Source organism: Eptatretus burgeri, chromosome 6, assembly GCF_056783735.1.
Source record: "Eptatretus burgeri isolate ZD-2024b chromosome 6, Ebu_testis_v1, whole genome shotgun sequence".
NCBI lineage: Eukaryota > Metazoa > Chordata > Myxini > Myxiniformes > Myxinidae > Eptatretus > Eptatretus burgeri.
The window spans coordinates 953,501-963,500 of NC_140966.1; positions in this window are offsets into that span (position 1 = coordinate 953,501).

The window sequence follows — 10,000 nt, forward strand, 5'->3', positions numbered from 1 at the left end:
TTGATATTTATTTGTATATGGTTCTTTTGGATTAGGAGAAGCAGTATTTATCTTTTTAAGGATACATTCAAAATCAGCGTATATCACAAATGGGTGCATGATAGATTTATTATAATCTTCAAAATAAATCTTTTCACCAGGTTTAGGCATTGTAATTACAGCTGATTTATGATTACTACAATATTTTGAATGTTGTTCTAATCGTTCTTTTGTATGAAATGAATTAAGACATCGCTTACAAGGATATATTTTGTTTGCTGTTCTGAATACCTGAGAAGAGATTAATCTTGATAAATTATTGATGTATGTGTAATGTGAATTCTTTCCAACACTAAAATATAAAAGGTCAATGTGTGTTTCTTCATTTTTATAGTTGTTTGAAATTTTTAATATTTGAACTTTGTTTGTATCCGTTAATCCATATACATTAATAGAAAGATTATTCTTTTTCTCAAATTTAGGAATATCTGTTAATGGCATTGGGAATTTAAAATCTTTAATGTCCAAGGTATTCTCATATTTCATATATTGTTTTACTCTTTTTGAATTACATTTTGGTGGATGTAAGTGAGCAAGAACAGACCAGAGAAAACATTTATTATCATTGTTCTTAATATTAACAACTGCCTTCTTTAGTTTTATTTCTTTTGGTAATTCAATATAAGAAGAAGCTTTAAGAGGGTTTGATTTTAGAATGTGTATATCTAAAAAGATGATTTTTTTAATATTGAATACACTTCCTACCACTGTATTATCAACATCCTCCTCTTGTCTTGATAGTTCTTCATAAACCCCACTATTCAAAAAATCTTGAAATGATGTTATAAAATGAAGATCTGTTCTCATATAAGGAGTTTGTTCTTCATCTTGTCTTTTCATATTCATTTTCACTCCCATATAAAACTTTAAAGTTTTCATTTCTTTTAATGTCTTTTTAATAAATTTTTCAACATCGGGTTTCACTATTTCAATTGATTCAGCTATTGATGATGGACCGGGTTCTCCAAATTGAAAAATCCTTATTTTTATATGCCCTTTAAATGCCTCATCAGTGTTTTTAATATAATAGTCTCTCTTTACTTTAAACTCATTTTTCTTGTGTTTTTGTGATTGAAGATGTTGATTATAACTACTCTTCAAAACATCCTTTGAACAGATATCACAATGTTTTCTTTCCAACTCAAGAGGAGATATTTGATGAAATAGATTAAATGTGTGTTTGTTGGTTCGGAGGTGTTTTCTATAATGTTTATATTCGTGATTACAAACATCGCAGTACGTTGTATTCACCATATTTATAGAATAAAACTTTGCTTAAACTAAAATTTTCTTGATGAAAATTTCGTTTAATTTATAGGTGAATCTGTGCTTAAAAACATTTTATCCTCCAACTTTTTCACTTAATAAATACAATGTTTCAAGACACAAAAGACAAGTTTCAATCAATCTCTTCATCTGTTAAAGATACTGAGAAATATGTCAAGGATGTAAAATTGAACAAAGATAAATATAACAACTATTGGATAAAAACTATTATGGTAAATAATATGAGTTCTTCAATTTCCTTCAGTGGAAGGGCTTTTAGTATACCTGGTAGAACATCAATTAAAGTATCTCTAACAAAAGTTTCTCCTCTCCTTCTAGTAATATATTCAAAACTAGAAAAAGCAATGAAACAAGAAAAAGTATCAAAGAACAAAAACCTTATGGATGAAGCTTTAGAAAGAAAAGATAAGACCATCTGTAATATGCAAGGAGAAATTTGTATTTTTTTCAACAACCCTAAAGATGTAAATCTTGATGAAATAAAGGATGTTAATATATCAGGTGAAATGACATTTCGTTCAATAGTAGTTAACGATAATTTTAAAATTACCTTTAATATAAAAAATGTTGTCGTTGAATCTGATAATGAAAAAAAGTATATCGATATCGATGGTAATATACAACTGAAAGTACAGATGAATTTCAGTTTAAGTAAAGTTTTACTTTATAAATATGCTAGACTTTCCTGATTCTCCATATGACAAATTTGAGAATTGTCCTGCGTGTGAAAGACAGGGATTAAACACAGAGTCAAAAGCCTATAAACAATGTATATTCTGTGATTATCTTCTAATTAATGATAATAAAAAATATAAAAAGGAAAATAATTCTTTTAGATTTACACCAAAAATGAATTACTTTACAAGATTGATTAGAGAAATGAATGTAAAGTATGAGGATGATAACACACCTTTCCTTACAAGGGAAGAAACTGAACGTATAAGAGAAATGTTCAAAGGATTGTTGTTGTATATTATTCATGGATGTAATTTTCAGGGAAATATCAACACAAGATATTGTATAAATAAAATAATGGATTATCTTGAAATTAAACCTGAACTTAGGATAAAATATAGAGTTTCTAAAAAAGCCAATAATAAATTAAATAACCTGTTTTTCAAATATATAAATGAATGATTTTTTACCTATTTGGGAAAATAAGATAAAATTTAACAACCATAAAAATCTCCCAAATTCATTAAGATGTCTCATAGTTGGTTCAAGTGGATGTGGAAAAACCTGCTTACTTTTAAAAATGCTCCTCACTCCCAACTTTTTAGATTATGATAATTTAATAATTTTCACAAAGTCGAGTTTTCAACCAGAGTATCAACTACTCTCACAAGGTTTTAATGCTGGTCTTCAAAAAGAAGATATAATAGGTTTATTTAAACGTCAAAAAAACCTAAATGATTATAACATTGAAGATATAATTCAACTATTTTGTGATACACAGAGATGTAAAAAGAAATCAAATCTTATAACTTGTATTCTTAGTGATAATACGGATGATATACCGTCTCCCCAAGATTTGGATAAATCAAAAAAGAACCTCGTTATCTTTGATGATTGTGTTAATGAGAGAAACCAAACGGTAATGGACAGCTACTACACAAGAGGGAGACATTCTTCTTGTAATTGTATTTATCTTTGTCAATCGTACTTTCAACTTCCTCGTCGTTCCATCAGAAACAATGCTAATACTTTTATTTTATTCAAGTTAAATTCAATAGATATCAATAATTTTTGGAGAGATAATTGTTCTACATTATGTAGTAAAAAGAAATTTGAGGATTATATGAAGCACACGACTGAAAAATATAAATATATTGTTGTGAAACAAGATGAGATATTAAGGGATATATTTTTTGTTTTATAAACAACTACATATATAAATGACAACTATTATTATAAATCTTGTGGGTAAATCTGCTTCTGGAAAACCTTTCATAAATCAAGGTTCTTGTGTAGTACAAATGAGAATATTGTAAATTTACTTAAAAAACACCCCGTGATACGCATTGTATCAACAACAACTAGAGCAATAAGACCTGGAGAAGTAAAAGGTGAAGATTATCACTATATTTCAGTGGAGGAACATATGCGATTGAGGAATGAAGGACAAATATTTGAGGAGGTTTCTCTTGGTACAACAAAATATTCACATTGTAAGAGTGAGTTAAAGAAACTAAAATCTGGTGGTGTTGGGATATTAGAAACTAATCCAGAAGGAACGAGACAAATTATTAAATATCTGAGCGGAGTGAAGATTTTATCATTCGGTTTTGATGTTGATGAAGAAACTCAACACAAACGTATGAAAAGCAGAGATGCAAGGATTAGTGAAGAAGAAATTACAACTCGCATTAATGTTAATAAAGAATTTGATGAAATATTTAAAGAAAAGGATTTATTTGAACACATCTACTTGAATGATGAAGAAAAGGAAAATTTCCCTGTTGATCTTTACAATTCATTAAATGATATTTTACAATAAATAAATGGATACAAAAGAAAGAGCAAGAAGATTTAAGGAACATCAAGAGTTGGTTTCAAAAGTTGTAAAACAACAGGAAGACGTAAAGAAGAAACGCAGACAGAAACTAACGGGCGAAGAAGCATTTGAAAAAAAACAAGAGAAATTTTTTAAACCACTTTTAAAAACTTCCCAAGAAAAAATGAAAGATGTTTCCACAGTTCCCACAGTAGAATATACTCCTAGAAAGCTTCAAATGTTAAAAGATTTCAGTCAAATGACGGAGGAAGAATTAGAGCATTTAGGAGAATTAGAATATGATGATGAAGGTTTATTTCAACAACTGGAAGAGATTAATCAACCCCCTGATTATATTGTGAATGCTGTTCAAAACAATGAATATTCAGTGGATTCAAAAACCAAAGCAGGACTCATTCCAACAGAACAACCAGCAATATTTCTTCTTGTTCAAGAAAAGGTATTGATATTTAATGATGAATTAAGGTTCTTAAGTTCTGCTCAACCCCCTGTTAAACTAACTCCGAGATTAATGTTTCTTCTCACAAAAGATGGAAGACAAGGTTCAACTGTGAGGGATGAATCAAAGTATATTGATAAACCATTGGATATGGAAAATAATGATGATAGAGTATATATTGATTTGCTGAACACTCTAAATTATAAGGTTATTCTTTCTGGTAAAAGTAGGAAGAATGAGAAGGAGAAACACATTATTCAGGCTTTAAGTATCCTTGGTTCAGGTATTAGTTTTCTTCCAAATGACCCATCGCAATTAGTTAATAGACTGTTATTGTTGTTCGGCAGTAAGAAGGCTGGAAATAACAATTGTTTTAATGAAGCATCAGCCATTTTAGACCAGTTGATGAACATGAAAATAATTAATAAATCTCAATATAAAGACATTTTATCTCATATTAAATAAGATGAGAAGCACAATCCTGAGTTTTAATTTCACAACAAGTGACCACACATCTTCATTCCCATACCCACTACAACTTGACACAACAAAAGAATATGAGGCATCTTTATTGTCCATGGAGACTTTCATACCTTATTTAATATAACCGAGAAAAATGACAAGTTTAGTTATAATCCGGGAAGTGGATACAAAACGATAACAGTCTCACCCGGAGCATACGAGATTTCTCAAATATCTTCCGAAATTGCTCGTCTTATGAAAGAACAGGGTGATGAACCAAAAAATATTATTATAAACATTCAAAAACATACTTCAAAATCAACGATTAAAGTTAAAAATAACTTCAAGGTTGATTTCACAATTGATAATTCATTTAGAGAGTTATTAGGTTTCTCCTCAAAAAAGATTGAAACTAATGGGACGTTTTACAGTGATAATGTCATTCAAATATCCTCAGGAATAAATTCGGTGTTAATTCACTGTGATTTGATTGATGGTGCTTATAATGATGGATTAAAAACAAATACAATATTTTCATTCAGCGCATACTCAACCCCAATTGGTTATAAATTCAATATGGAGCCTAAAAATTTGGTTTATCTACCTGTGTCAGGAAAAACCATACACAGAGTAAATTTTAGGATAACCGACCAAGATAATCGTGGTGATTTCTTTTAATGGAGAAGTTATATCCATCAGAATTCGCCTACGTGAAGTTTTTCAATGAATAAATACGATGGTTATTGTTAGGAAGCACGAGTTAGGAAAATATAAAATAATTGCAGGGGATGGGATGTGTCTTTCCGAGTACTACAAGGGTGAAGGTATGTATCTTGGTAGAGGATACTATAAACCTAAGAGACAAAGGGGTGTTGGACATCAATTTAGAGGAGATGGGATAATTGATACTCTCATGGGTATTGGTTCAACTATTCTTAAACATAAAGACCTAATTGGTTCAACTGCTTCTGCTGTGGGAAATGTAGCAGGTGCTGTAAAGAGTATAAAAGATGCTCAGAAAGAATCTCATAAATTACAAGCAATAAAAGAAATTAAGAAAGGTAAAACTCAGTTGTCCCCCCAAGAACGACAGAAAATAATTCAAATACTTGGATCAGGGTTTCAAAAGTTTTAACATCTTTTTTCCTAAATAAATACAAGTATGGAAGCAATTGATAGTATCTATGATTTGGATGATACTATTATTATCTCAAACTCCACTAAAAAAGAAGATTACTTCAAGGTAAATGCAATAACTGGAACAGACTGGAATACAAATGGTACAAAAAGTTTTGAAATAAATAATCAACAAACCTATTTGAATCTCTCCGAAAGTTTCTTGTTGTGTAAATTTAAATTCACTAAGGCTGGGAATAACACAAACGCTACACTTGTAAATGATTTCTTCTGGAAAATGTTTGATAGTGTGCGATTGTATATTGGAACACAAGAAGTTGAAGCGGTTGATTATGTCTCTGCTGTATCTGAAATGATGAAATTTACACTCTATACATTCAGTGATAGAATGGGAAAGGGGTCTGTCGAAGGTTTTATTCCTGATATGTCAACGGGAACAAACACAGACCCTGGATATATTCAAAGGAAAGGAATGTATAATGATGATACAAAAGCAGAAAATAGTTTTACTGTGGCAGTTCCTCTTAAAGGTATATTTGGATTTTGTGATTATGATAAAGTTCTGTATGGTCTTAAAATTAGATTTCAACTACAAAGGAATGATAATGAAAATAGATTGCTTTTTGGTGTTGGTAATGCTTTTGGTGATCAGAATAAATTTGTAATTGAGGAGATGAGTTGGTATATCAGTGAATATACTCCTAATCTTAAAACAGAAGAGATGTTGAATCGAAGACTTAACTCAAAAAAACCACTCAGTGTATCATACCTCAAAAGAAGATGTCAACACGTTAAACTCAATCAAACTACTTACACGTGGAATTTGGGTGTTCTGGAAGGAAAGCCACGATATCTGTGGATGATTTTTAAAAAGCCAGATGGTGATACTGCGACTGATAAGAATAATGCATTGAGTGATAATGCTAAGGTGAAACAACTTCGCGTTTCTCTAGATGGAACATTTTATCCACGAGATAGATTGGAAATTAATTGGGAAAAAAATGATTTTGCTGAAGCATACAAGTCTTACCAAAAGGTGTGTGAAAGTAATGGAAATAAAGAACCTATTTTAGATATGACAGCATTTAAAAGTTTGTATACAATCTATACGTTTGACCTGAGCGCTCAAAAAGAAACTATAAAGTCTAATCGAGTGGATACTTCCCTATACATTGAAAGAGGAGAGAGTGAAGAAGTTGATACATATTGTTTGCTTTTGGAAGAAACAGAATTGCAGATTAATACAGATAATGGTGTGATGATTAGTCTCACATAATTTTTTTGTTAAATAAACGAGTGGCAAAGTACTTATTATAAATTTTTATAAAGAAGGGCGTATCGTTTGTATGAGAATAGAACAATGGGGGTATGATATGAATGATTTAGGGTATAATTGGTCATTTAAAATTAACCTCGAAGACCTGGAACAATTAAATCAGTCTCGTAAGGAAGAATATTATCCACTTGGTATCGAGAATGAGTTTTGTGGAGCCACGATTAGTAAACAACAAATAAAAGAATTTAATAAGGGTAAATATAATAATGGTTTTGCCCTTGTTTATCTCATGAAAACAGAAAAAACAGGATTATATATAATAAGTAAGGAAATACAAAATGATTTAACTATGGGAAGATGGGGAGGTGTTTCGTGCCATAATATTATTCTAACATATATTTCTAATACATAAATGACAGCAAGAAGGCTTCAAGAAAATTATCATTTCTGTGTTCAAGCATACCTTCAAGAAAAGGGTATTCGGTATTTTAATAAATATGTTCTACAACATAAGAATGAGGTATTTTCAATAAAAGATTGGCATTATGCTGATGTTGATAAACCGACAACTTTAGATTTAATTAGAATGTTAAATAATGAAAAAATTATAAGGTTAAGAAAAGGTAAGGCTCTTTTAGAAATTCAAAAGAAATTTTATTGGTTTCCTGTTGTAAAAAAAATTATTTTGGATACAGGAATAACAAGAAATCCTGATGAATATATGTATAATATTCTATGGGGTGTAAACGATTCAAGGATAGTAAGGGATGAGGAAGGAGTTGAAGAAGAGAGGGAAGAGGAGGAAAAGGAGAAGGAGGAGAGAGAGAAGGAGGAAAGAGAGAATAGAGAGAGGGAGAAGAAAGAGAAGGAGGAAAGAGAGAATAGAGAGAGGGAGGAAAGAGAGAAGAGAGAGAGGGAGGAAAGAGAGAGAATGAATAAATATCAAAATATGGAAACCAGTGAGATTCAAAAAAGAATAGAGGTATTAAAGAAAATAACTTATCTCACCAGGGAGGAATACAAAGAATTAACAAGTCTATTTGCAATACTTTCAACAAAACTATTAGCATCGTCAAGCTATTCATTTTAATTCAAGTTTTTTCTTAAATAAATGGAGGAGAGAGTGAAGGCATTTCTAAGGATTCTTTATGTTTTAAAAATTAAGATTCAAATGTGCATGTTGGAAACTAAAAAGGTTTTTGCACTCTGCAGAAATTTTTCTCATAAATAAATGAGTTATTGTCTCAAATGTAAAAAGAAAACTAATACTAAAAATATTTCATATATTAAAAGTAAAAATAACAGGGTTATACAAAAAGGTATATGTTCGGTGTGTGGTTCAAAAAAAAATCAATTTATCTCCAAACACAAACTCGGAGGAGATATACAAAAGTTTTTATCAGGAAGTAAATTTACAACTACTGGAATACCAGGGGAATTACATCTTCCAGGGTATTCTTTCTGTGGTCCAGGCACAAACTTGGATAAAAGATTAGATGAGGCAGACAATCCTAAATCCTGGAGTAAACCAATCAATAGAGTTGATGAAGTGTGCATGAGACACGATATTGATTATGGGAATACCACAACGTTGGAAGAAAAGCATGAAGCCGATAGAGAAATGTTATATAATTTGTCTCTGATACAAAATCCAACCTTGAGAGAAAAAGTTGATAGGTTCATCGTGAAGAAGATGATTAGTGCTAAATTGAAACTTGGACTTGGAAATTCAAAAAACTTATAGGCTCTAATGATGCCATTAAGACTGAAGAGCAATTAGCTGATGAATTACATAAACCAATATTCACAAAGTTTCAGAGAAGGAAAGTTTATTCCAAGGAAGTTGATTATATCTGGTCTGCTGATTTGATTGAACTCAATAATGATAAGGGGTACAAGTATGCTTTAACCGTTATTGATTTGAGGAGTAGATATGCGTGGGTTGTCCCTTTAAAAAACAAAACAGGTAAGACTCTTATGTTAGCTTTTCAACAGATATTTAATAAAAGTAAGAGTAAACCTAAGAAATTGTGGACTGATGAGGGTAGAGAGTTTTATAACAAGACATTTATGAATTTTCTAAAAAATAACAGTATTACATTATACAGTACCTTTAATGAAGGGAAGGCAGTTGTTGTTGAACGTTTTAATCGTACCTTAAAAGAGAGACTATATAAAAAATTCACACAACTCGGTTCACAACAATGGTCATCTTTTATTCAGGATATTGTGGATAAGTATAATGACACGATTCACACGTCAACGAATATGAAGCCATCAGAAACATTTACAAAATTAAAATATGAAAAAGAGATTAATGTCAGAAAACCTAAGTTCAAAGTTGGTGATATCGTAAGAATATATAGGTGGAAATCTCATTTTGAAAAGGGTTTTACTGAACGATGGACGAAAGAACTTTTTAAAATTGTTGATGTAATAGATACAGTTCCTTGGACTTATAAAATATATGATTTGGAAGGGGAAGAGATTTTAGGTTCATTTTATTCACAGGAATTACAAAAGACAAAACTAAGCAGATAATACACCTTTGTGGACACTAGAGGGACAAGTCCGAGGTGTATTACAGTATATAATGTGTGTCAAGGGGGACGTTCTTAGATCTGTGAACCCCAAACACAGAATCCTCAACTGAATAGTCAAGGCTCAACTTTTGTTTGTGTGTGTGTGTGCAATGGGAGCAATAGGTTGGCACTTCACTCCCTCCTACTATACACCGTTGTGGACACTCGAGGGCCAAGTCCGAGGTGTATAACAGTATATAATGTGTGTCAAGGGGGACGTTCTTAGATCTGTGAACCCCAAACACAGAATCCTCAACTGAATA